At 41.3% G+C, this 26,829-nt stretch overlaps 1 protein-coding gene across 4 annotated transcripts in view; it reads right to left on the bottom strand.

Annotated features, from left to right (window-relative positions):
• The window catches only part of RORA (RAR related orphan receptor A), a 400,721-nt gene extending 374,196 nt beyond the window's left edge, over nt 1–26,525 (bottom strand). Inside the window, exons 1-2 of one of the 4 annotated variants that reach the window (XM_066196610.1) lie at nt 26,163–26,525; nt 6,449–6,598 (exon numbers count right to left, since the gene is read on the bottom strand). The gene's annotated coding sequence lies outside the window, so the exon portion shown is untranslated. Of the gene's footprint in view, nt 1–6,448; nt 6,599–21,091; nt 21,267–26,162 lie in introns of those variants that run through there. The other 3 variants (XM_066196616.1, XM_066196617.1, XM_066196611.1) reach the window with 3 other exon arrangements.
• Nucleotides 26,526–26,829: the final 304 nt, after the last annotated feature.

Raw genomic sequence — 26,829 nt, 5'->3', positions numbered from 1 at the left:
CTGTAATTTTAGATGATGTAGCTTCAAACTTCTATAATTATCTGCTCAATTAAAAGAAAGACTAACTTCCCAGAAGTTTTTGGCCTTGATCTAATAGCAACTCTGGTCTACCTGCTTAGGTCTGGTATATATAGCAAATATTGCTAAGCTTTTCTTAACATCTAAACCTAAATCTAAGCAGGCTCTTAAGCATGTCAGTGCCTCTACAGAAATGGTTTTTTGCTCTATAAATTTAATGAGTAAATGCTATCATTAAGTCAACAGCCTAAGAAATGTATTATTAACCTCCTGAAATATCAAACTTGTTATTAAAGCTAAAATTGATGTCACTTGTTTTTTTGACTGCCTGGCTTTTGAGAAACTGATCCTAATAATTTTGACTTTACTGGTACAACACACTAAAAAGATTGGGTTTTTTTTATTTTGCTACAAATACATAAATTTCCAGATCAATTCTTCTGATAGAAACAGCACTGGAAGAATCATTAAAAAATATATAGACAAAAAGAAAAACAAGTTTAAGGATATTAATGGTAAATAAAGATAAAACAGAAAAAAGAAATTCTTCACTGCCTATAACGTCTCATTGACTTTTATTGACTTAAAGGATAAAAAAAGGAAAATTCAGGAAAAACCAGGACCAGAGTGAAGTATTTGGCAGATTTATTTAAGAAAAGAGACTATTAAGCCACTTAAAAGTTAACTGATATGCATGGGTTATCATATACTCCTTGTCTTCAAGGTTATAGACTGTTTAGCAGAACTCTGCCAAACGCCAGTTATCTGAAGGGAGCTAGAAATCATCTCTGTTGATGACAGACCTCTGAGCAGATGGTAAGTAAATCAAGGTCCTGATGTGAAATGTTAAAGCTTTTATGCTGGAAGACACTGTTAAAGCATTATCCAGGTTAAATCAGATTCTGAAAAATACCAGTTTACCAGTAGGCAGGCGTGAAGTCTTCCACTGAGGAATTCTGCAAGTTTGGAGGCTTGGTTTATTTGGGGAATTTTTGTTTGTTTTTTAAAAATACTCTAATAGATAACTTGGTTGTTTTTTGTTGGTGGTTTTTTTTTTTTTTAAATTTTGAGTAGTTGTTGAAGCAGTTCTAGCAAAAAGGCAGGGTGAGCAAGGGAAGGTAAGGCCACTTTTTTGTCATTAAAATAATTTCTAGTCTTTTTGCATTAGGCCAGTAGGGTATACGAAAGGCAGCCATCACTGAGAATATAGTTGGGCAACATATTAGATTTTCTTCTAAAATTCCTACTTACACATGCCCAGGCATTTAAAACAATATTTTGGCACCTAAACCTTTAGAAAAGATCTAATACCACAGAAAAAAAAATAAACACTTTACTCTGCTTTTAATAGTACACTAATCAAATAGTTTCTTCTAGACCCACATGGGAAGACTGGGAAAAACTCTGCAAGTAATTCTGTGTAACTACAGATGGGATGAACCGATATCATTGAGGGAGAGGAAGAAATAATGCTCCTTTAATTTGCAGTGCACAAATCAGCTTGACTATCAAAGTTAAAGCACCAACATTTAGTGTCATCACTAGGAGAGAGCAACATTTATTGATTTGATAATTTGGACTGCTAAAATTCACGATTAACCTACATCAGATAGAGATTATGACTTAGTGACTTGGCTTATTGCCCCATCGTGATCCATGGCTGATCCAAGCCCCTCCTGTTGCAGAAAACTGCCTTGAAAATCATGTTGAATTGATTGACAGCACTGAACACCTGATTCAGGTTCATGGCTACACACACAGCTAAATGCCACCAAAACCTTTTGAACTGCAGTCATGACGTTCAGTTTCTCCAGACCTTAAAATCCCCATGGGAATATTATGGGTAAGTGCTCACTATAAAAAAGCAAAAACAAACAAACTAAAACCACTCACAATTCATTTATAGAACCTATCCAAAGGACTTGGATTTAATCAGTTACAAGCTAGAAAGTCATAAGCTACCAGAAGATAGCTCTTTCATTGGAAAACACACTAATACACAGTGTTTTTCTTTAAAAATTTCTTTACACACTTAAACTTGCAACCCAAGTACCAGCTTCAGAAACACGTTTTGCATCCTCTTTACAGGTACCTGAAAAGCTTCATGTGAATAGAGATTGCACTATTGCTTTTTGTTATGTAGAGGTACGCACTGTTGTAACCACAATTTTTAAATTTCTATCCTGCCAGTAGTACGCCTCTACCTTCTCCCCCCAGCCCCCATCTTGCACAAGAAGATCCATAATCCCTGTGCTAATGCTTCCATTGTCCTTTAACTTCTGGAGTCAATTCCAGCTTATGCTCCAAGGAATGGGGGGAGGGAGAAAGAAAAGTACATTTTTGACAAAGACCCTAAGTGATGAATACAGCTACAGGGGGGAGAGATTCCCCCCCCCCCAACCTTTAGTCTTTTCACTCACTCTCCAAATGCACTGAGATTAATAATGCCTCTGGGCCACTGTATGCAGAAAAAAGATTATAATTGAATACCCTATTTTGATGGGCAAGGAAAAAGAAAAGCAGACAGACAGACAGGGCTCAAAGGCTGAATTGGCCTGGTTTGGCTTTCAGCCCACAGCACCTACAATTATCCTGCAATGATTTTTATTTATCTATTTAGTGTTCCCACTAGGCAGAGAGAGAATCTAGTATTAATTTAGTGCTCGTGGTTAGAGAGAGAGAGCTTTAAATTGAAAAATGTTATTCAAATGGATAATGAAATGTGGTTGGAGCCTTAATGTCCTGCTTTGAATGAAAATTGTACAAACCATAGCTCTTCTGCAAATGTTTTACAGTCTGAGAGTTTATGTAAAAATTCTGCTAAATTACATTTTTACAGAACAGCCTTACCAAAGTAGCACTACCAGACCTTTACGTAGACAAGCAGCTAAGCTGTTGCCAAGCATCCCAGAGCCTCACAGCAAAACAAGGAGTGAAGGGCAGGAGCGGGAAAGAAAAAGCAGCTCTGACTTAAATAAAGGAAAGCATAAAACCTGAAAACCAGGACAGCACCTCCACAGCTCTTCACTTGTGGCATCTACATGAAGTCATCTAGTTTGCTCCTAAGCATCCATGGCAAAACATTCTCTTCCAAATCAGTGCAGGGTGTTGCTGGGAGATTCTGTTTGAGGAGGACCTTGCCAGCACCAGCATCTGCCTATGACCCCAAGCAACACAGGTGACAGGAGTGAGAGAATGAAACACCAAAGAAAATTCTCTCCTTTAGACCACTGTATATTTAGATGAGCTCCATAAAAGCACCTGCTTGAGTTAGCTACTGCTCTCTTCAAATGCTGGAAATTGTACTTCATGATAGGAAATCATAGCATGAAGAAAATAGTTGCTATCTTAGCTATAATTATTTCATAAAAGCATTCAAGAAAATATGAATCTAAGACTACTTAAAAAAGAAAGGTATGTGAAGAAACTCAGGGAGGTAGTAGAATGCTGCGTGTGCAATCAAGAACATAAAGTGTTGATCAGGACAAATTTGAAGGATTGCTTGAACAAACACAGGGTCATTTCTTGACTCATCTACAATATGAAGTTTAAAATATATTCCATAATTCTAAGGATCAAGCTTAGCTTCCATGGAATACTAATGCTGTATTCCAGAAAATAATCTAAATTGATTATTTTAACTGTATTGTCACTGTTTTTTTTAAAAGACACCAACCACCACAATTGCTCCATTACTTACCACAGTGCATAAAATGTCTAAGGCTTTGTAAAGCAAATAACAGAAAAATATGGATTAAACTGATAAAAATGATAATTCCAGACATGATTAGATTCACTGTGTTGTGTAGCCTGCACAGCAGGTGGGGGATCCTTCAGAAGAATTAGAGAAAGGTTTAGGGAAAGCAGATTAATGGGGAAAAGATTAAATGGGCTCTAAAAGCAGGACAAAACATATTTTTAAAATGACAATTCTAACAGCAGTGCTTAGGGATGCTCTGGAATGCAAAGTACACATACTCCATTTAAATACCAGATGCACAAATGTCTCCTACTTACCATTATGCAGTGCATTGAATGACTTTAAATCATAAGCTGAATAAGCATTTGACATTAAGTGGTGCTAGTGACAAATATTAATCAAAATATAGCCAATCGTTTCTAGCATGCAGTAGTCAAGCTCTATTTTGGCCTTCTCTGCATGCAACTTTTCACAAAACTCATCCTACAGATGAAGGTCTACCAATCTCTTTCATTTTCAACAGCAATATATTTCTGGATATAAAATGAAACACAGTAATAGCAAATTCTAGAATCCTGAATAATACATGTTGATTCCACAGCCCTGTCTTCAGTGTTGAAGGCTCCCTATCTTCTAAGATGCTGTGCATGAAAAGAGGTAAGAACAAAAACCACAGTGGAAAGGCATCTTCCCAACACCATCTCACAGAAAGAACATTCCCTTTTCCTCCAAATCATCTCAGAATCATGTGCCACCCAAAGCTGATTAGTCAGGAAATGCATAAAAGGTAGTTTGAGGTAGACCTATTGGAGCTGGTTAGTTCTCCTCCCCAGTGACCTGTTGGTGCTTTTTAGGGGCAGGCAGCCCTACGCTGGCAAAGAGCTCTGGCTTCTCCACAGCTGCACCCAAGTCAGCCAAGGCTCACTCGTGCCAGCCTTTTCTTGCCTTATTTCGTTGTCTGTGATAGATGAACCTCTTTTAAACTGCCTTCTTCCTACCAGTCTGAATTGCATGCTGCTTAGCTTCTCTTGACCTGTGTCCATGATCCTTCTCAGAACTGTCCCTAGTTTTTTTACTCTATAAATGTGACACAGAAATCTCAAGCCTTGCAAAATGAAATCCACAGCCATAGCAGAAAGATTTGAATATCACTCCCAAAGTGACCACATGGGCTTGCAGCCTTTCTCCCCTTTTCATTCGCCCCAATCTCTTTTGTTCTTCCCCATCCATTTGATCTGTTGTGGTTGTTTTTATGCTCTAATCTCCTCCAGGCAAGCTCATCCTTCTGTATGTTCTGTAAAGTGCTTTTTCAGGCAATAAAGCAGACACTGTGTCTCTCGGAATGTGTGCCCCATTGGAAGGGGCAGCACAGGAGCATAGTGCTCACCTACCAAGGCAGCTGGCAGGTTAAATTTGCTGATGGTTGTGAGCATGTGGAGATCCTCTTATGGAAGGCTCAGAAGTGTGAAGCATTGTCAGAGGTCAAAAGTGAGGCTAACAGCCTGAGTTTCCCATCCTGGGTACTTGTGTCTTTCCATAATTAAAGGGAGGGTTAACTACACAGTAAAAGGCTGGGCATGTTACTGAGGAAGAATGTAAGGGGCCTGCCTAACACGTACCCTGATATCATAAGGGGATGAAGAAAAATAAAATGTTTCCTCTTTTCCTCCATTTAGCATCAGGATATGGGGAAAAGTGCCTCATAGGATGTCATTAAATTCAAACCAAGCTTCTTATCTAACAGTGTTTTCAAAATAGAAATCTAGACTTTTCTTGCTTCTGTGTAAAATAAAACCCATGTAACTGCATACTACATTAGACATACAGAAAGGTATGTTACTGTTAAGAGTCCAAGAGATTTCAGCCAGGCAGTCTGATTTTACAATTTATTTTTTCATAATTAAGTTGAAAGTGCTCAACACGCTATTTCCTTAAATTTTTCATAAGAGTGTAAAAAGTGTTTGGAATATGTCCAGCCTCACTCTAAGCTTCTTACATTCAGCCCTCCCTTATGGTAACTATTATATGACCAAACATCAATTAATAAGGGTCCTCTACCTCTATACTTGTATTTTTATTTTATTACTGGTCAATATTAAAAAATTTGAAATACAAAATTCACTCCAGTCTTAGATACCAGATATTCTCTGTATCCATAATTGCAAAGGACATTAGAAGCAGTACAGCCAGAACACTCAATTAAATTGGGCCCCTCAAGCCTCTGCTAATCCCACAAAGCTGTAGCTCACTCTAAACTCTGCTCCACCCCCCCCAAACCCAAACATACCTAACAAGGACACTCCACTGCTGCACTGAGATGCAGGAGGGGGAACCCATCCTCCTCCTCCTTCCCTTCACTCCCCATTCAAGTAGGCAGCCAAGCAAAGCTATTGTACAAGGCACTATAGCATGACAACACATTAAACAATTAAGGGTAACTCCAGGGCAGAAAGAATGAGGAGAAAAACGTGCTGCATGTGACAGTGAATTTGTTGGGCTTTGTACCATTAAACCACATTGAAAACAAGTTGTCCTTCTCCCCCACCCAGTGGGTAAGGGAGTACATTTTAAAACGTGCAATACTTACAATTATACATTACTGAAAAGAAAAATCAGAAAATATACACTATATAAAAGAATATAGAAAGCCTTACCTCTCTTGATTTCCAGCCTGCGGTTTTATTTTCATATCCTTCTATTTCATATCTTGCTTATAACAACTGTACTCACCATAAACAAACCCTCAGCATTCCAGGAGAAATCTGCTCACAGAAGGGGGATGTGTTGGTCCACAGGGAGAACTTCCAACTTTAACAAGACTCTTGCCCTAGAGAATATCCCTTCTTGCACTTGCACAGATGATTTCAGATCCGATTTACCCTGCAACAGGGGAAAAACAACAGTGGGTGTACAGGAAAGCAAGTAGCTAAAGAGAGCTGTAAGACAACTCATTTGAAGGCTGTCACTGATGTTGACATCCAGGTTATAGCTACTGTCATCCCATCATGTGCATAGATCTCTTTGCCACACTTTGCCATTTTCCTGGGACAGCTGTTGTCACAAAGCTGTTAAACAGGACCCTACTGAACCCACAGGAGAGCCATGATCAGCTGTGAGAAGCCAGGTAACTGAGTACTGCACATCACAAACACACACCCCACAGTTCCATCAATGAAAATAATCCTACAGAAGCACTTTGCGAGGCCATGATGCACAGGGAGGATCCAGCACTGCTCCTCACAGGGGAGACTGGGCTGGGCCAGGCCATGGAAGATCAGAGTTGTCACTGTGCCCTGGCAGTCCCACACCATGGGTCAGTGACCAAACTGGGACCAGTTTCAAGGGTGGCCTGATAACTTTCTGTTAGAGCTTGTAAAATACGCTGTTGAGCTAACACCTCATTTTTGTGTTTGTTTTGCAAAGTATTCAGAAATTAATTCCCAATTAGTTCTTGGGAAAATAAGTTTAATTCAGCACTTCTAGATGTCCGCCTAAGCAGATGTGCAGGTGTGACCTGGCAGGGACGGATTCCTGCATGCTCTGCTTTGTGCACTAGGATGGACACACTGCTAAAGCCACAGCTGTCTGTCTGTCTGTCCATCTGTCTGACTGCTGCATGCCCCCCAAATGCAGCAGAGCTATGCAGTGGCAGCAGTGGGCCTGCAAAGCCACCTCAGAAGTACAGAGGCAATAGTCACTGCAGCTTGAGAAATGGCAGCACAAGGAGTCCGAAAGGCACTGGCTGCATGTCCTAGATGGAGGAAGGCTAAAGCTCTCTTCATACAGCTTTATTTAACTGAGCTCCCAGTGACAAAAGCAACAGTAAAGAATTATCTTGAACACTGATGAACACTGAATCACAGAATAGGTAAGACTGGAAGGGACCATAGTGGGTCATCTGGTGCAACCTCCTGGTTCCAACAGAGTCATCCCAGAGCACATGGCACAGGATTACATCCAGACCGTTCTGGAATATCTCCAGGGAGGGAGACTCCACACCCTCTCTGGGCAATCTGTGCTCAGTCACCCGCACAGCGACACACACTCCTTATGGGGTTCAGTTTATGACACTGACACATAGGTCAATAAAAGCAACATTTAAGGGTAATTACTTCTAAAAAGCATTTCTCTACCTGAAGATTCCTCACAGTTTCTAAAGAAATAGAAATGGAGGATACACACCTCTTGCAACAATACGTCAACACATTTCCAAGTATTTCTGTATATTTTGTATCTTTGCACTAAGACCCAGTTGTTGGAATAAGGAATTTAACTACATTTGAACTTGCTGGCAAAATAAGCATGTGACCAAGTGAGGAAATTTTAATGCTATGAAACAAATGAATCCTCAGACTCCTCCATGCCAGCACCAGAGCACCCAAGTCAGCTGTCAGCACCCAGCCTGGAACACAGGCACACAGTCCAGCATGGCATCCAGATAAAATGTGCAGAAGGTGACTTCTGTCTTCTTTGGTTTCAAGAGTTTATTTTGACTCTGTCCTCTAGCTGACACACTTTACTCTTGGTGAAGACTCTGTTCCCCATTGTATTTCCCCAGAAGGCTGAGGAACGTTAAGAATTCAGACATGGTTCTTTGCTTCATTGTATAATTGAGTTGCTTCATATTCCAAGAAGCTTTTGTGTTATTTTAGAGCTGTCTTGAAGACAACCATGCAACTAGTCTCAACTGCAACAGTATGAAACATCTGGGAGCAGGATTATTTCTGTCATGTGCTGCCAAAATAATATTTTGCTTATGGAATTAAAATTTTAGGGATTTTCCCAAATCCACATAATGTTCTTGAATGCTTAAATTTGCATTATGACATTTACATTAGCATATACAGGTGTAAAAGACCATCTTGCCAGCCAACTCCTATTGGTTATTCAAAAGCTTAACTCCACCTAAAGCTAGGATTAAAGCATGTTCCTGAAACACTTCAGTTACAGCAACAGATTTTCTTGAGCTAAGTGCCTTTTCCCATCTGCTCTTACAATCACATCTGCATGTGTCTTCAGTGATCACTTTGCCATCATTATGGACACCTACCCAACTCCCTAGACAAGGACAGCCTTCCCATTTTGTAGACGAGCTATTTCTGTAGACACTGGAATTTCAGCTCTTTAGGAGAAACACCACTGCAAAACACTGAATATGATGCAGTAAAGGATTCTACTACTTGTCATAAATGCTTCTCAAATACTAATGCTTGCTGAAAAATAAACCAGCTTCTAAAGGCTTTGCCCCTATATTCCAGCTAGTGCAGTACAGAGGAAAAGGAACTGTGTATTTGCAATGTTTATTTTCTCTTTCTGTAGGAATAAGTTCTTCTGCTGAAAGGGACATTTTGCTGTATTGTTTCAAGGTGTTGTAACAGGCAGACCATCAAGGCAGTGCTCCCACTCAGCTACAACCCCAGATGAGAGAACAGAAAAATTTTACCCCTAATTCTTGTAATTAGAGATAACTGAGAAAATACTAATTGTATGAGAACTCATCCCACACAACTTTATTGGATTTGTTGAAAGTCAAAACAATAGCAATGCAGAGTGTCAACTACTCATACATTTCAGTTGAATTGCAAGATGAAACTATATTGTTTGCTCCTTCAGTGTTGAAGGCAGAAACAACATGCTCATGCCCAGCTTCCAAATTACTTCCCACACCACTCCCAACACTGATAGTTCCCAAACACCCTTTACTCAGCTGCCAGAGCTTCTCACTTCCCTGTGACAACCTCTATGGTGCAATGATATACATTAACACAAATCTGTCACATCAGAAACAAGAAAGGGAAGACAGTGCAAAATAAACTCTGTTTACTATTCAAATATCTGACAGAAGATATATCAGAACTGCAGTACCTCATTCCCCAAGCCCAAGGTGTACCCACTGCCACAGACTCTGTGTCCTTACTGTTTCTAAGAATGGATTCCTGTGTCTCTGGCTTTTGCCACCGAGGCAGATGCTCTTGATGATTATGCTGGAAAATAACTGTCCTGCAATGATCTCAAAGAAATGGGCCTTCAGAGGCCTGTTCCTCGTAAGAGCCTCATGCTGCAGAGCTGGAAGAAGTGCTGTCAGTCTCAGACCTGCATGGGTGGGCTCTGAAGCCCAGTTTTTACTTGCTTACCCTTTCTCCCCTCAAACCTAAGATTTCTCTTTCTACTTTCTTGGTAAGAACAAAATCATCAGCTACACTGGCCAGGAGAAAATTGGTAGACTGGTAACTGCATAGACAAAACAATAACCAAAAACTCTCTCACTTCCCACTTAGACATTGCAGTATTTGATTTGTTCTGTTTGAGTACATGAAAAGGGACTGCCCAGAAACATCCATCAGACCATTGTAAATGTCAGATACACCTTTTCATAGGCACAGAAGGGAGGACAGGCCTGGCTGATCACTGACAAGGCTGATGGTCAAACTAAATGACTTTGGGAAACCAGCAGATATTCAGTTTCATTATTAAATCCTGCTGACAAACCTAAAAATTCAATCGTATATTTCTTTCAGGTCAAATGGTCTCTCTACCAAACTATGTTTTCCACAGAAATACCCTTGTTCACATCTGTAGCAGAATCCTCATTCGGCACAAGACACCTGTACCACTCCATCCCCCATAGCATTACCTCCATTATGGTCATAATTTACTGAAGCAATATTACAGGAGGTCAAAACATTCACACAAGTGATGTGATACATGCAAGAATTTATCTTCTCACCTCACCTCCAATTATAGACCAAACCATGTAACAGCGCTGTTCATTATAGCCCAAACTATGTAACAGTGCTGCGCACCTACTGCTCCTGCAGACTTCATGCTCGGTTTTAAAACCCACTGTACAGATTGTTCACAAAACTGAATAGTCTGGGGCTTTTGAAAGGCCAAAAACAGGCAGCTAACTAGTCTTCACGTTATCAAAGCTTTTACAAAGGTCATATTTGCTTTTGTTTCCTTAAAAATTACATACATCTTTTGGCAATTTTTGTTCCTGATAATTCGCACTTGACACGGGAAGTACATGACCTTTTAGCTCTTATTAATAGTTTATGCTACATCACATGTGAATTCCCCATTCTCCTCCCTTACTCACCTGAACTGAGTGAATTTTGTCATCTAATTCACAGGCCTTTAAAAGGCAATATACTGTGCTTTTCCATTAATTATTCAAGCACCAGTGTTCTTCCATCATCCATCTCTGGCTGGCTCTATTTCTTCCACACTATTGAGGTCTTGACTTACGAGCAGACTTATGTTATTCTTTCTTGATTGTCACAGTTTATTACAATTAATATTAATTATGTGGATCCTTGTCCAATACGTAGCTTTCTGGGCATAAAAGATTGCCATGTTGTAAGGTTTTTTTCTTTGCAAACTTTATGTAATAAAGCATTCTCCTGTCAGGAGCTGTCAGCACCACATATATCTACTTGATAATAACTGTACAGTAATAGAGTTAGCTAAAGAAGCTGTGTGCAAGCCGACATGAATTCCCATGGAGAAGCCAATCCTGTAGCTTATCCGTGATTTCCTATGGCTGACATGCAGTTAAACACAAAGTGTTGCAAACAGCCTGCTTGACGGAATGAATAACCTGTTACAGCCTTGAAAGAAAGGCTGGCCTAGGATGTTAAACTTCTATTGGAGGCTTAGGTATAATAAGTAGATTCTGACAAATACTGTTCACACAAATGTTTGCAGAATGAGACTGTTCCATGAATATTAATGAAAACACATTTTCCTGAGTATTTGCAATCCACACAGTAAACTAGGAGTCTTTGACCCTCCAAGTGCCTTGTCCCCATTAGAGCGACAAATCTGATGTGATTTTAAACTAAGATATTTTATCCCATGGTTGAGAAGTAGGGACATTACTTGGTTATACAAATCAAAATCTACAACAGACCTAACAATAGTTACAGGAAGTAGCAGAGAGAAAACTACAGTTGTTTAAAGATAACAATTACATATTCTGCATGCTCTCCTGTAACATCACTGACTTGAGCAGTGCCATCAGTTATGGATTACAGGAAGATTAACAATAAAAAAGCAGATCTGACTAAAGCGTCACACTTGGACTGAAAACAATGAAGATAAAACCCAGTCTAGAATCAGCTGGTCAATGCGCAGTAATGGAAGATACAAAAACCCACCACACTCTGTACTGCAAGGAAAAAGTTTCCAGGACAGGAAAATAACACAGAATGATGCACTGTGATGACATGAAATAGCATTTAAACTCAAAAAAAATATCATGTTGCATGGTAGACATCAGGAGAAGTGAGGGCACCATCAAAAAGAGACTGAAAGACAAAGATTCAACTCACCATGCAGCTGTGAATTAGAAACAAAGTATGGTTAATATAATTCAAACTGGAACGATGATAAGTATAACAAGGGAAGAACAAGTACCGCTGCCCTGTCTGGTAAGTACAAAGTAATCATTTCCCCTCAGGTAGGACACAAAATTAAATTTAAGAAATCTGAGAGCATCACAGCCTAATGATGACTATTGGCAGGGTACTGGCAAGCAGACAAGAAGAAAAAAGAAATAAAATCTGTGTTCTATAAAGGCATTTTTAACTACCAGAATGAAACATTCATTTCTTGCTGCAGCAGTTATTTGTAGTAAAAGGAGCAATACAGCTGGAGAGCACTAGTCCAAAAGTAGCCTACTGAGCACATGCAGTTATGGGGACAAACAGAGATCAAGTAGAGATGTGCAGGGCTTTACCAATTGAGCTAAACATGCAATACCCTAAGGGGAAAAAGTAAAGCTGAGCACATGATATTGACAGTCTGCTGCAGTTGTCACCCTGCCAGCCAAAGGAGCTACAGCACACGCAGCCATGATTCCATTTCCCAACATAACTAACATGGAAGGCCTCTGAATACCAGTGGTCTGTGTCAATGCTCAGTGATCCCATGGGCTGTTTGCACCAACAGCACCTTCCCCACTCAAAGGTCAGCACAGCTTGGTTTGGCTGCTCTGAACTGCCTGTGCTTCTGAGGATCCTTCTCCTCTTGCTAATTATACCTTTAGATTGTGTTCTGTTGGCTATGATGCCTGTTTACTTCAGAGACACAAATATTTTGAGAACTGAAATAATTCAGAAAAAATCTCAAAAACAGAAAGGAAAGTATTGAAGTGAACAGAAAAAAAAAAGTCAAGTCCTGGACCATAAAACTGGTTACAATTTGACTGCCAATGGCTACATCGTAAGACCAAGACCAGCACTTTTCCCTACTGATATCAGAAAATTTCTTTGTGTTTGAATATGCTGTGCATAAAGTCCCACTTGGAAGATAAAATTCATCTTTGTTACATCTATCCTTAACTTAAGAACTGTTCAAAGAAACAGAATTCATTGAGTAGCTGGCAGCTTCCTCAACTGAAAGAAATCCTCTAACCACTTTTGTTCACATCATGTGATTGAAAGATTACCTTTAATAAAAAAAAAAGCAGGAACAAACTCAATGGGTTTTTCTACATCAAATAACCCTTTTATACTCAAGACACATGCCCTAGAAGTCCTGCAGATTCTAATGTGCTTCATGACAGTAAAGAGCAAAGCAAAACATGTTCCTTTAAATTCTTGCTGACTAGACAGCATATTTCCATCAGAAAATGAAAATGAATGGCCTTGAAATAAGTTTAAAAACAATCTTTTAATATGCAAAATATTTTTACTGAGTTTGGCATACAATTGCACCTGCACCATGATGATGTATTGCCTCAACAGCCAGGTTTCTCAGCTGAAGTTACTAAGTGACCACAACTGTGGATCTGAAAGCTCTTTTGCTACTGGAGATATTTCACTTCCAGTAGCCTCCAGGAACCCCTCAGGGCACAAGCAGAAGGGCCAGCATATAAGGAGGTTATCTTGCACAAGAGGAAAATATTTTCCTCTCTCAAAGTGCAAGTTTTATTGTTTGCTAGCACAGCAAAGCTCCTATTCAAGGGGAAAGGAAGAAAGGGTGCAACAGAGGCAAGTGAGAATAGATTAAAAATAAAACATGGAAATATATTAGCATGCAGACGCCAAGACATTATGGATACTTTTCAGCACATCTGTCTGTCTTGTCAGTCTGATCAGGCCCCAAAGTTACATAGTGCTTAATTATTTTTAAAGAATTTTTTGAAACATTGTCTCAGTGTAACTGGGTATCTACAACATTTATTTCCTCTGAAACTCAAAAATCCTTTCTGTTACAAATACCAGAAACCAAGACCCAGCATGCAAATGAACTGTTGCATAGTCAACTGAGGAGTGAACTTACAGCACTTGGGGCTCTTTGGTGTGGCTGGAGAACGGACCCAGGCTGTCCCCCAGCAGGAAACCTGGTCCAGCTGGGGCTTTGTGTGTAAGAATACACACAGCAAGTGCTGCAGAGTAACCAATGCACTGTAACCCACACCTTGCCTTCTCTCTCAATGTTTCATGTGCCCATGGCCACTATAGCACTCTGTCATCCACTGCAAGCAGATCCCCTAACAACGAAGCTGAGCCTCCTTTCCAGGGAAGAATTCATCACCAAAACCATATGCCTTGCAACAGTGTAGGAAGAAAGACATGCAGCCTTTGACATTTCTGTGCTTTTGAGCAGTCAAAGCAGTTATGTGCTTTAAATTAATTTTCAGCAGTTACATGAATTTCCCAGGTAAGAGACATTATGCAAATATCTAATGTTATTTAGTCACACCTCAAAAATATTATTGTTAAGCAAAAATGAACACAGGTGTAGACTGTAGCCTGGTCCAGACCTCCCTGAAGACTGTTAAAAACAGAACTGGTTTCCATGAGCACTGGATGGATACTGTGATTATGTCGCTATCAGGACAGTAATTAAATACTGCATATCTTTGAAATCCAGCCTGTGGTGTCTTGTCTCTTGAGTCAATTGTGATACTCCTCTTTCCCAATGTGCTCTGTAGAAGTTTTCCACAAACGTGTTAACTTATCCATTAAAGGATAAATTACCTTACCCTACCTATTTCTAAATGCAGGAGACTACTCATATGAAGCACTTCCAAGTATTTTTTTCCTCTCTGGATTGAGCTATGCCACAGTCAGCACTTCCCTCAGGACCACTTTATCAACAGCTGCTAGAAAAGGTACTAATTTGCACCTTGCCAAAAATCTGGTTGTAACGCTCAGAAAGTCCCATCTGGCACTGCCTTTGCTGTCCTCAGTCAAACCCAAGGAGTGCAGTCAGATCCAACAGCCACACTGGCAAGGAGACACTGTGGTTATTTCCTGAGCACCAAGGACGTGGCATGAGGGCTGTCAGGAACATGATGTTGTCGTCAGAAATATGCACGTGCTGATCAAATCCTGAGCAGCGGCAGAGCGAGTGCCCAGCAGCTCACAGCTCAGAGAGGGCTGTCCTGAGCTGGAGCCAAGACCTGGACCCAACACACAGTGCCCACAGGGCCTGAGAGAGGGGTCTGCAAACTCAGCCATTGCCACTTTGAAAATCTCACAGGCTCCTAAAGATCAGTCTTTCCTTTAAGTTAATACAACTGGACACAGCCATGCCTTTAAAGCCTGCTAAAATTTCACTGATTAAAGCAGGACAATATTCCCTTTGCTAGTTCCGTCATGCTGATACACTTCAGGTTGTGCATCCACAGAGAATTCCCATCATAAAACTCTTAAAAACATTTATGTCTCAAGAAACACAGAAAGGGGCTGAGGGAAAGAATTTCTGTGTTTCAATGCATCCAATTTTAAAACAAGCATACATACATCAAAGCAAAGTGTTTACAAGGGAAATGTACAAAACATGATCTGACATTTATCACCTTCCTGTACTGATGAGTGGGCATCCTCTGACCTTCCCTTGACAGCATTTGCCAGGCAACAAACAATGAAACAAATGGCAGGGGTTTTTTATCATTTTTTCCCAGACTGTTATGACAGTGAAAACGGTCATGTCTGTTCTCCATTCCAGGTTAAAGGGGCTAATAGTCACAGCTTCCATGTTTAGTTTCTCACTGTGCAGGGGCTGTGGCCTGGCTTGAAACAATCAACTTCCAGGCAATATAGGGGCTAACACATCACCAGTATCAAGAGAATTGTGCTTCACCATCCATGCAAATCCCACCTGCTAAAGAAGACCTGACTCTCCTTGTACTGGAATTTGTGAAAGCAAGGTGCTCAAAGCAAGGACCCTTGTTGCACCTGTCCAAACAGTTTTATATGAAGCATAAGATAATTATGTTTTCCTCAGTCCAAGCATGAGATCTTTTTCTTAGTTAAAATTCCAGATTTGGTACAACTTGATACTTTCTGTTGATAAAATATAGAATGTTTTTTAAATTGATCTCTGCTTAATCTGCAAAATCAGTAGATGCACGTGACACTTAGGGTGTAATGAATCATGCATTTTTATAATGAATCCAACAGTGAAGGTGGAAAACACTCTTTGATCTTTCTTCTAACAGCCCAGTTATTCCTGGATTTCTACACGGTAGGTGTCTATGGATTACTTTCAATTAAACAACCTGTTTTACTTTCTATTCTGTTATGAAAGTAAACCCTTTCAAGTCTACAATGACATAACACATGGCTCAGTACTCCTACTTGAGTAGGTGGAAATTTAAGCTCTTGATCCCGTACTTGCTTTACTGCTGCTTAAAGACTGCCCCGAACCCACCAAACCATCCTCCTGAGGAGTGGGAAAGAGGACCAGCACAAATCTACAAGCATTTCACCACTTCTCTGCTCATTCTTCTCCACTAGCAGTAACACAACAAAAAGCAACAGACATCTATTCCCCCTATTTCAGCAATAAAAGAAAGCTTATTCCATGTTGCTGTTACTGAACACAGACCTGAGATGAAATATTTCAGGATATGCACAAATGTGGAGAGCACAGGAGAGAATAAGCAACTGCAACAGTTTGTGACAAGTTACAGCTGTAGCATACTCCAACAATTAACTTGTTTCCTTATTTCTGCCCAGCTGTCCTTTCTGGCCTGCTGCGCAGCCACGAGAGCTTCACATCTAGGGCTGAAAGCCTCATGACCAAAGCTTTTCCAGTCCCTCACTCTGTTGTTGCTCTGCATGTTGAGACAGTTGTTGGGGAAGATGAATCAGGGAAACCTTATAAATATGACTGCTTAGCAAAAGATTCTGAAAATACAAAACCTGTAATCGAAATAGAAATGGAAGCTTACTTTGAGTTGTAGGATACCGAGTCTTAGTCACTATTTAACCTGAAAACAATAGCCTAGCCAGCTAAAGGAGAATCCCTTTTGATTGAACAATACCTTTCTGCTGGCTAAGAAACCAAAGGTCAATGTAGCAAAACAGAAAAGTCTAAAGAGTAGTTTTTAGAGTTTAAAATAAAACATAGTATGGTAATGTAGTAGTTCTTATAGGCTGTATGTCGAATCTATAGGATTTTGTGTCCTGTATCAGTTGGTCACTGTAAATTAGAATATTCATCACAAAAGAAAATATAATGCATTGTAACATGGACCTCGCTCTCTTAGCTCCTCTTCTGCTCTTCTTCACCTCTCTATTCCCTCCTCTCTCTTCTGCTCTTATCTGTTCGCCTCTCTGCCCCCTACTCTTGCTTCCTCACCTCTATTCCCTGCTCTCTCGCTCTCTTACGTCTTTCCCCCTGCTACCTAGCTCCCTCACTCCTCTCTCTCAACTTTTACCCCCTTGTTCTTTCTCCCTCTCTTTCTGGGACTTCCCTTCAGCTGAGGCTGGTGGCTGAAGGCAAGGCCCTTTTTACCCATGACCCTTGCAATAAAACCACATATTCTAGAATATCTCAGGTCAGCAGAGTTCCTTCTCCCTGCCGTCGGCAGATGCCCCTACAGTCAGTGACCAAAGGATTGAGAAAAGCTGGAAGAAGCTGGGACAAGGAATCAAAGCAGCACTGCTCCAGCTCCTCCATAAAGTTATGGGGCAGATTCTTTTGAAGCCATTTTTCTTCTTGAAAAACATGTTGTAGTACCCTTTTTGACAGTTTCCTCAGAAAATCATGTAAGCCATTCTGCAGAGGGCAATTTATATTTGCAAGTACAGATGAAAGATATTACTGAATTTCTAATGTGGACTGCAAATTTAAGTTCTGATGAGCTGTCAGTGCCATTTGTTCCACAAATAAACGCCCACTGATCGCAGAAAGCAATAGCACTCCTTCATACCTGCTATTATGTTGCTACAATTGCTTGCACAGGAATACAAACACAACTCACATTTCTCTGGTTATTTAATTGAAAAATAATGCATGTTGCAGACCTTAGCATGGAATTCTAGCTGGAAAATAGTGCATCCATATTGTAATCTGTGCAACACCAACACTGGGAGATCTCCTTTGTTCTAGACACTCAGAAGAAAGGACAAGAAAGGACTGTGATTGAATTAATAATCAGTGTGTTTATTAACACACTACATGTGGGAATTATCAGCAATAGCTGGAATGATGCTGACCCAAAGTCCCAGCAGCTGTGGAGAACTATGGCTGCTCACTCACATTAACTCCAGTTTGCTCCCTACAAATGGCCTGGGCCTTGCCAGAGTCATGTGTCTATTGACACTACTTACACGTAGTGACAAGGGTGCTCCCCCCAGATGTGACTTTTTTTTTTTACAGCGTTTCACCCTCCAACAGCCTTGGGCTACCCCTTTGTAAGAGACAGATCTCACAGGGAACAAGCATCTCCACTGCCCAGCTGTGCTCCCAACTGCTGCAAGAGGCAAAATACTCCACTAATACAGAAGCTGGAAGGAGAAGCATCCTTGCAATGCCAAAGCCGGGAACTCCTTATTGAAGGGATGACAGAAAGCCAGAGCAGCAGGATTTGCCTTCCCTCCCACAGGCAGCAGACAGCATCCAGGCTGTTCCACACATCATACAGAACCAAGCCATAAATCAGAGGAAAACTTAAAAAGGATTTTCATTTCCACGTGTTCAAGCACACTCCTCTCTCTACATGAGCCCTGCAGGAGTAACGAATCCCCAAGTGCTCATCCCAAAGATGAGGTTAGATGCACTCACTGCCCAGTAACTGCCCAACCTAACCCAAAGACCATGACAGACAGAAAGATACTTTCAAAACACCTATATATGTGCATGAACATAAAGCAGATATAGCTCAAGTTATGCCTAAAATCAATGAAATAAATAGTGCTTGTAGGTGTTCATAGAGACTACAGTTATTCAGTTCCAGCTACCAAGAGCTGTGAGTTTATACTCCCATCTGCTATAATCAAATATATATTTAAAATGTATTTCTAAAAAATAAACCTTAGGAATAGTTAACTTCTAATTGGAGTAATGACTATAGATGATTAAAAAATTTCTGCATAACTGCTAAAGGTAAGGCATGCAGTAAATCTCAGTCCAAATGGCATCTTGTTATGTGGAACTTCAAATCAAGTGGAACAAACAATGGTTAGAGGCATGTTGTGTTCCGCATAATGCTCTTTTGTATCTATTGTTTAGCTTATATACAGATCCATCTTGAATCTAGTTAACTAGTAATTAAAGGTCTGCAAAATTCAGTTTTGTCTGAGATACTGCTGCAATGCACACCAATTTATTTCACGTGCTTTTGCAATGGTTCTATTTTGGTTATTTGCCATTACTTGAAAAGAGACATCTCATATTGCAATCTGAATTTAGAAAATATATGACCTTTACTTCCTGTGGTATGAGATACCTGCGCTTGAAAAATACAACCATTTTCATAACCAGAACTGTCTATTTCACAAGATATTATTTTCCTTCTTTTCCCAGAAAACCCATGTACTAGCAACACTGCAGAAGTGCCCATTATCGCAAGTCCATTTGTGATTTAATCAGAGCTTTGTTGAATTCTGAGTAGAATTTCATTATGAATACTTTACACAGAATGTACTAATTTTGTGGTTAGAACAAAATATTTATCTTTGTCTCTTTTAACTTGTTTCAAGGACAAAAAATATCTACTGAAACATTATATTGTTTTTTTCTAAGAGTTACCTAGCTAATATCCTAGTTTATGACAGTACTGTTATTTTGGGGATTGCAAACACTGGTTAGCATCAAAATGCAATTCAAGCAATTCTTGGATCTGAAACTCTTCTGAAAAAAATTCTAAAATTTAAAAAATGTTTGTGGTACAACCAGCCCAACAAGCCTGAATTCAGATGGACATTTGCCTCTCTTGTAAGAGCTGAGTAAAGAAAGGAATTTACAAAATAATCCTTAACATTGGTCTTTGCAGTTCAAATAGCCAGAGTGAAAATAAAGAGTTCTGGAAAGCTCCTTTCTCGCTCTCGTTTAGAAAATGACTATAGAATAAAATCTAAAATCTTTGCAGCTTTGCCCAGCATCTTAGCTTTTAAAAAAGCTTTTGCGTGTATTGGACCAGATTATGCCAATAGAATTGAAAACATACAAACAGCACCAGAAGCTTCTGTTATGTAGCCTGGCTTCAAGGCTGCTACAGCAGAATCATGTCCCAGTCTTCCCACTGTGAACACGTATAACGTAACAAAAGATGACCAGATTAAAATCTACTGATCAAGGTTTATTTCCAGTATTAATACATTTGATGCACTCCACACAATGCCATGAATTTCTAGCAGTGTCTTGTGTAGCTTCTATAAAATCATCCTTCAGCTTTTCTGATGTTCTGTACATTGATTCTGACTTTCTAAGCACTTGCTAATTACTGCAGCATCTCCCCAAAACTTTAATATACTATTAAATATTTAACATCATTCACACACATTATTTTCAGCCATTACACTTGCACAAGCCAGAAGATACCAAACCCAGTCAGATGTTAAAGTTATAGGAAAAGCATCTCTTCCAGTGCTTTCAGACAAACCTGGAGCAGAGAAAGAAGAAAGGCAGCACACTAGAAGATCTCAGAAGCACCGCCAGCCTCCTTCCTTCCTCTTCTCTCCAGAAGTCCCCTACACCTGGCTGCTGCACTGAGAACATACCACAGGCTTTGAGATAACGGAGATAAGAGGTAAGATTGGCCAAAGCCTACAGGCAGGGCAAGGTGTTGTGCCAATGTCCTGACAGCCTGCTCATCCTTTATGCAAAGGCTGTACCCGCCCGAAGGGGAGGGCAGGTGCTGTGCCAGCCCCACAGACAGGACTGCACGTCCTCCCAGCTCACAGAGGCAATGCCTGAACAGGCTGCCACAGCCAGAACGGAATGTACGTGCCCCAGGGAGCTGACTCACCCCCAGGTTCAATAAAGGACTGGGAGACAGCAGAACCTTAGTGGCACTGAGTTTTGGGGAAGTGCAGGATGTGACATGGGGGCTGGAAGAGGTATTAAACTGGATAATCTGCTGACAGCCCTTCCAGGGGCCCCATGAAAGTTCCAGTGGGAATAATTTACCTCGAGCTGCAATCACTTGAAGAAATATTTTTTGAAGGCAGAGTTGGCTGACTTGAGTCATCCTATGTTCCAAATGCAAAGCTAAGCCGTGTTTCTTTGGTTTAGCTGAACTGGAAGCATTGGAGCTGGAGCTGTTGTGTGGAGACCTCTCATAGGCCATCAGAGGGACCCTGAATTCCTAAGGTAGAGCTGAGAAGAGTATCAGCCTGGAAGCTCATGTCAAACCTGTCTCAGCAATCAAAGTCTGAAATAACAAAACACAAAATAATGTCAGCATTTGAGAAGAAAAGGTCATATGCCTCCAGCCAAGCTTTGTAGGATTTCCCCTCAGAGTAACAGCTGGTCTGTCACTGTCTTACAGCCAGCCTGGCTTAAAGACAATCACAGGACAAAAATTAAGAAAATAATCTCCCTGCAGCAGGTCACTAGTGGCAACTCACAACTGTTGCAAAAACCATCTTCCACTTTCCTCCATTTTCACTGCTGTTTGTCTACTCTAGCTGAGAAGTGAATGTGTTCTATCTCATCAGATCTACAATTTAAAAGACACTGGTATGTAGTGTCCATATGGCTGAGTGTCAGCCATCAGTAGCACAGAATCTCAGAGCAACTTCAAGCTACTACAGAGATGTGCGCCATAGGAATAAAGGTTAAAAGATTCCTGCCATGTCAACCTGAGAATGTAACTAAGTTCACCCAAAACTGCTGTTTCCACCCAGTCACCACAAGTTCCATGCTTAACAGAATTAACAGCTGACAGATCTAATTAAGTCATCATGGGTATCTTATGCTCATCTTGTACTAGGTCAAAGGAAGCTACCACTTGCTTTGTGTTTTGGTAGTATAGAACCTACTATAAAGCCAGTAAACACATTAATCCCTGCATAGAGAAACAGTCCCTTCCCCCCAGAGGAACTAATTGTCTGATTAAGAGATCCTGTTCTTTTTACTGCTCCTCAATCAGAGGGCAAGAAGTAAGGCTATTTGAACTCGAACATAAGCTTCATGTGTTTATGTATTGCAGTGCAGGTTATTTATACATTATGCAGCTCAAAAAAAAAGGTTATTTAAGCTCATGGTCCTTTGAGGTTAGCTGTAAGAAAATTAAAGTTGTTTTGTAATTTAAATTCTTCTGTGCTATTATAACTATTATATATGCACCTGTCACAGAATAACTGGCCTCATTAGGGAAAACTCAGTCCAGGCAGGATGGCAGACACGCAGCAGCCTCCTGCCTTGGGCCTAGCAAAGGACCTGTGCCACCACAGGAATCCGCACTGGCTATGGGCTGCAAAGTGAACGAGACAGAGGGGCTGAGAGGCTCACGCAGGGATTCCAAGGGGGAGAATAATGAACGCTGGATGAGCTCTGAAGAATTCAGGAATGAGTAGTATCTGAGAGAACAGGGCTTCCCCCCTCATCCTTTCTAAAACAACAAAGGTCATAAGGCAGTGAAGCAACCAAGTACTTATATATTCATCCCTGAGCAAGATGATACCCTGCAGAGCAGACACTCTAGAACCTTGCATGACTTCCACAACGTCTGCTCACTATTTAACTAAAAATAAATACTGGCCAATGGATATTGGCTCAAATGTGACCCAAGGTTTATCAGTCATTCTGACATGTAGAGAAAGCAGTACAGGACTCTGCTTGATCAGAAAGGAACAACAAGAACAAGTCTGGCAGCATTTTAGCCTACCTTAAAGTTGTAAGCCATCCTGCACAAATATTGTGCCTTTCTATTTTACCAGATGGCTGCTATCATAAAAGGAGTCTTTGGTCCCTGTCACAACTTTTCATCACTGTGTACAAAATACAGCAAATATTTGCATCTTTTAGCATCAGTTACAGAGCATTTGTGTACAGTAACATTATATGGTAACATGACTGGACTGATGAATATTGCTTTATGCCTGAGAAAACCTACCAGCAATTTTTCTATCATATCCCGTTCAGACTATAAAATAAGCTCTTGCACTAGGATAGCATCTGCTCTCCTCCCTCATGTCATTCTGAAAGACACATGTATTTTATTTGGTTCAGCTTGCCTTGAACTGGAAAAGAGGATTCATTAGGGTCACAGCAATTAAGCTGGCTGAGACACAAACAGATGTCTACATCAAATTCTATGCTATCTTGACCAGGTGAGGAGGTTTTGGCACACTGTGAACAGCATGCCCTGCTGACCAAATGCTGCCACTCTGCTGCAGCCATACATCCCACGAGGAGAAAAAGCTGTACTTCTCCAGGTGAGAGCAATTTCCCATTTTAAAAACCCATTCCTGAATTAGCAATCTGAAGATTAATCCCAAAATTAAATTAAAATGCATAACCACATTATTGCAAGTCGGATGTTTATTTTCTCCTTGTGTACAGAATTGCAGGCCAATAATGTGCACCAGACAGCATCACGCCCACTGCTACAGCTCTGCAGAAGTAGGTGGTGTTGGTGATAATGGATGGCAGAATCTCACTAAACATTGTGATCATGCTTCCAGAACTGCAGTACCTGAGAAGTGCAGTTAACACCAAGAACATATTGTCAAGAAGATGCCAGTAAATTTAATAAGTATGCAACTTCAAAACTTTACTTTTTCAAAAGCAGAACACCAAATCATCACAGAACCACTGGCAAAACCATTTCATAACTGCCAGAAGCTTTCATTAAACAGGTGAAAATTCAAGAGTAGAACTATCAGTTGCTACTAACACTGATATGTCCAATATGAGGTTAGCTGCTAGTATTAAGAAAACATCACTCACCTTGTACAGCACCATTAGTAAGCACTGACTGAAATTCACCTGTTGATGCAGATTATTACCACATAAACTCAATCAATCAGCTTGCATTTAAGTAATTAAAAGCTTGTGTTTAGACTTTCTAGTTGCCAGAGATCCAAAGCGGTCCCCACCTAGAGGGCATTAAAACAGTCTACACCATTCAACAGAAATCCTCCAAGCATTCCTCCCCACTCTAATTTCTAAATCTTGCAGTTGCTGCCCACATTCAAAAGGACAGAAAGCAGCAAGTTTAAAAATAAAGACATAGAAGCAATTCCTTCTCTATCATTTACATTCTTCTAGGAGGAAGCCAAGGGAACCAGGAAGTTCCTCAGGCTGCTGGCAGAGCTAATTAACTTGGCTGATGAAAACTCCTCACTTGTTCATTAGCTGGAAGATTCATAAATGAATTTATGTGAGAATCTAGAAGAGATCCTTGCAAGATTGGTCATCCATCCTAAATTTCACCTGTCATCACAAACACACAGAGCTGTTCACTGTTACTGCCACGCAGGCAGGTGTGGTTTGAGCCACTCCTCACGTAAATTTGTTGCTCTGGAATACAGCACCGATCTCCACTGCGGTGACAAACACCATGGGCTTAGAGCATGTGCTGATACATGTACATGGCCAGGTTTTCCTAAAGACAGCTTGGGTGAATTTAGGGGTTCTCTACAATATAGTCCTGCCCTGACAGCTCAGCAATGCTGGATGTTCCATCAAGCACTGTCCTAAGAAGTCCAAATTAGGTCAACAGCACACAGCATTAGCATCGTTGGTTGAGGAAATATCATAAAGACAAACAAAACAAGTTAAATAAATATCTGCTTCTAGCCTTCCTATAAAGCAAGATTCTTACCTATTAAGAAAGCGAACAACTCCCTTGTCTTACTAGTTACCAATCCTTGTGACGTGCCCTCAGCTCTGCACATGGGAAAAAAGTCATTCAGAAAAGTCTGAAAGGTGCAGAGGTGCTCTGTGCTTGCCATCTTCCTGCTTCACTCTTTAATGCTCCAGCCTGGACAGACACTTGCTCTGTAGTCTCTTCTAAGTTCTAAAAGGCCTAGGCAAAGGAAACCAGCTTCCTCCCTAGGCCTCACTGGATTCTTGTTGAAAAGTTGTTTTATCTTTCTGTCTGCTCATGTTTCTACTTAGCCTTCCTAATGAGAGTATATCACGCTCCTTTCCTAAGGATAAATGCTAAAAATACCTATTTTCTTGGCTTGTCATTTAAAGTTGCTGTGTCTGAAAACCAGCAGAAATAGATATTACAGTAACAAAGGGAGATTTTGTTACAGCGGGAAATAAAAATATAACAAGATATTCAAAGCATCTGTTCACCTTACGATTCAGAGGCCTAAGCAGGTAACAGTAAATCCCCTGCAACAGAGAAGAACTGTTCTGTAGTTGAGTATTTGGTAAGCAGACAGTATTTTTGATACAGCATATTAACTACTGAACTGAAAGACAGAAATTACACCCAGAGGTACCATAATTACGATTTCTCTCCGCCGTGGCCCTCAACCCCCAAGCTGAGGGTGAGCGAGGAGGGCAGGGCTGGAGCTGCGGGCGGCTGTGCCCACAGACAGCCCACACAGGAACAGAAGCCCCTTGCTCAGCCCCTACAGGCATTTGTTGGGCAGCACAGTGGGAACGCGCCTCTACTTTGCAGTTTCTGGTTTGAACGGTAACATTAGATTGGTCTGAGCAATGGGTGTTAATGCCTTCACTAACGACTCGGCCTGAAAAACCATTCGGGTGCCGAGGAGCGGCCGTGCGGGTCTGCACGAACATCAACTTTGTTGCAGAACGCGGACGGTTTGAACTTCTGAAAGGGGAAAATGATCATGCATGTTCCTGGGGGGATGTGTGGTGGGCGGTTCGGGGAGGCTGCACCTTCCTGGTACCTCAGGCGAAAGGGAAAATAGGAGGGCAACAAGCGGCCGGAGTTCACGGCAAACGGAGTCTGCGGCATCCAAAAACTTGAGCCCCCGCGGGGGTGCGGCCCAGGGGGCTCTCTCCCTTTATTCGAACCAAGGTGGAGAACTTCTGCCTCCTTTGTGGACCCTGGCTTTTCAGAGCGTGATTTTCCACACATTACTGGAGCAGAAGGGGAATGTTTTAAGTATGCAATGCAGCCCAAATCCCATGAAAACCGTAATGCTGATATTTTACAACTCATGAAGTAGTACATCTACATCACAGCAATACCTCTCTTAGGAGGGAGGGTGGAAAAGCACAGGAGTTATTCCTGACCAACAAGAAAGGTCTTTGACACCTGGCTTACCTGTGAGCACACTGCCAGGAGCAGCAGGTCCATTTGCTGCTGGGAGAGCCTCGGAAGGGGTTGCAGCCCTGGCCCTGCCCTGAGGGTGCCAGCCCCCGGCGCTGAGGGCCAGGCCGGACGCGGCCATTTGAATTCGGAGCTCCTCCTGTGCCGTCACTGTCACAAACTCGGCTCCGCAGAAGCTGAGCTCCAGATCGCAGCTTTAGGCTCCAAGCCTCGCGTCAGAGGATGGTGAGAGCCCGCTGCTCCCCGAAAGGTGCAAAGCAGCAGTCTCCATGCCTGGGCAGAGCTCCAGGCGGGAGTGAAGACCGCAGGCCGAGCTGCGGCGGCTCCCTCACGGCCGAGGTGTGAGGGGGCCCCAGGTGAGGCTCATCAGGACGATCGCGGGCTGGCAGGAGCCTGCTGGAGAGCCACCACTTATCTCACACAGCATCAGCTGTGCCGGTGTCCTCTCACGCCCAGAAAGAAGGTAGGAGCTGTTTCTGAAACCCCTTGTTCTCACTGCTGCCAAACTCGGAGGTTCATTCCTGACAAACGCGTCTGTAGCAGACCATGCCCTTTCCTACCGTATCTTCAGCTTGTTCGCTGCCTGTTGTATTTCGGCATCCTAAACTGAACAAACTCCAAACTGAGCACTACCCGTCTTTTGTGTGTGTCTAAAGTGACG

This window comes from Chamaea fasciata, unplaced genomic scaffold, assembly GCF_029207755.1.
Source record: "Chamaea fasciata isolate MVZ Bird 193981 ecotype frontalis unplaced genomic scaffold, bChaFas1.0.hap1 SCAF_14, whole genome shotgun sequence".
Lineage (NCBI taxonomy): Eukaryota > Metazoa > Chordata > Aves > Passeriformes > Sylviidae > Chamaea > Chamaea fasciata.
The sequence above is the reverse complement of the archived record's forward strand: the minus strand, read 5'-3'. Positions and strand labels throughout refer to the sequence as shown.